Source organism: Tupaia chinensis, unplaced genomic scaffold, assembly GCF_000334495.1.
Source record: "Tupaia chinensis unplaced genomic scaffold, TupChi_1.0 Scaffold138725_1, whole genome shotgun sequence".
In the NCBI taxonomy this organism is placed as follows: Eukaryota; Metazoa; Chordata; class Mammalia; order Scandentia; family Tupaiidae; genus Tupaia; species Tupaia belangeri.
The window spans coordinates 53,147-55,321 of NW_006198617.1; the positions used below are offsets into that span (position 1 = coordinate 53,147).

General features: G+C 40.4%; 1 pseudogene; it reads left to right on the forward strand.

Moving 5' to 3' along the window:
- Nucleotides 1-1,957, forward strand: part of LOC102477391 (zinc finger protein 239-like) — an 8,814-nt pseudogene extending 6,857 nt beyond the window's left edge.
- Nucleotides 1,958-2,175: the final 218 nt, after the last annotated feature.

A 2,175-nucleotide genomic window follows, 5' to 3' on the forward strand; every position in this document is an offset into this window, starting at 1 on the left:
GGATATACTTAGACTAATTGAGTTCATTGGTAGAACAATTGAATGGGGGGGGGCGGAAGCCATTGAGGGCAATCATGAATGTCAGGGACAATGGAGGAGGAAGATGGGACATGGCAGAGGGTGGGGATGGGGAACCTAGGATGGCAAAACAAAAGGCAAGGTATGCAGGACACAAAAATTGGGAAATCATTTGCTGAGAACATATATGTTGATGTGCTTGATTGAGCCAATGCACAGTGTATTTTGGATGGAAAATTCATATGTGTGTTGTGATGAGAAAAGAAAAAAAAATTTATAATAATAATAAAAAAAAAAAAGAGAGACAACTGCTTAAGTATTCATTGCTCATGTACCTAGTCTTTGAAATAGATTGACGTCTTCACAAAAATTCTGGTAGTCCTTCAATTGGCATGCTACCTAATAGAAAATCTTTGGCCTGTAGTGGAGTAGCAAACCATGTGTATGCAAATGACCACAGACAATTTTAACAATCAATTACCACTGATAGAATAGGACTCATAGGTAGAGAAATTAATGTATGGGTGTGTGTGGGCAAATTACTCATAACTTTTCTTCTTCAAAAAGTGGAACCCTTACACTCAAGGGGATCCATGTACATGGAATGATTTGAGGGAAGATTTCACTCAAAGCTCTGCATCAACTCAAAATCTGCTCTCACACAGTAAAGAAACTCTTTGTCAGAAAATGGTATGGAAAAATCTCTAAGTGACTACTTACTCTTGAATCAACACAAAAAGACAATTATAAGAGTTAAATCATATGAATGCAACATATGTGAGGAAGTTTTTTTTTTTTTTTTTTTTTTTTGGAGAGGTTTTTTCGCCATAGGGCGCGTGCGCTCGCCAGACAGACAGAGAGAGACATAGAGACAGAAAGCGAGAAATCACCCCCCGGGGGGATGGTCACGCCGCAATCCCTTCTCCTCCATTCTCCTCTCGGGATCTTGGGCACGCACGCACATGCGCCCGGCGTGAGGTCTCAGCCACCGGGTCCGAGATGCGAACCGCGGTCGACTACGTGGGAGTCCAGCGACATAGCCACTACGCTAACTGCCGGTTCCCAGGAAGTTTTTATTAATACCCCTGGTCTTACGAAACACAGTCAAGTTCATATTGGAGAGAAACCATATGAATGTCACCTGTGTGGGAAAACTTTCAAACAATCTTGTAGCCTTAATCGACATAAGAGAACACATACTGCAGAGAAACCATATGGATGTCGTCTGTGTGGGAAAGCCTACAGTCAGTCAGCAACCCTCAGATGTCATGAGAGAACGCACACTGGAGAAAAGCCATATGAATGCCAGCTGTGTGGGAAAGTCTTCCACCATTCTTCTATCCTTACACTGCACAAGAGAATACACACTGGAGAAAGACCATATAAATGTCATAAATGTGGGAAAGGCTTCTGTCAATCTTCTAAACTTACATGGCATGAGAAAACACATAGTGGAGAGAAACCATATGAATGCCATCTGTGTGGGCAAGCCTTCAGTCAGTCTTACAACCTTAGATGACACAAGAGAATGCACACTGGAGAGAAACCATATGAATGTCATCAATGTGAGAAAGGCTTTGGTCAGTCAGATGGCCTGAAATATCATGAAAGAATACACACAGGAGAGAAGCCATATGAATGTCATCTATGTGGGAAATCCTTCACCAGATATTTTGTTCTCATGCTGCATAAAAGAGTACACACAGGAATGAAGTCATATGAATGCCATTCGTGTGGAAAGGCCTTTAATTATTCTTCTAATCTTAAACAGCACGAGAGAATACACAATGTAGAGAAACCATATGAATGTCATCGATGTGGAAAAGCCTTCAATCAATCTTCTTCCCTTAAAGGACATGAGAGAATGCACACTGGACAGAAGCCATATGAATGTCATCTGTGTGGAAAAGCCTTCAGCAGATCTTCTGGCCTTAGATGACATGAGAGAATACACACTGGAAAGAATTATCAATCATTTTAGCAGATATTTTGATCATAGTATTAGAAATGTAGTAAATTTGGAAGAATTTTCAACCAGACCTATACAATTTAATACATGAGGATGGATGTATTTATAAAACTTCCTGAAATCCATGTGGAAGATCTTGCATATACAAGTTCATAAGGAAGAGAAGCCATTTGTATAAATTATGTGGC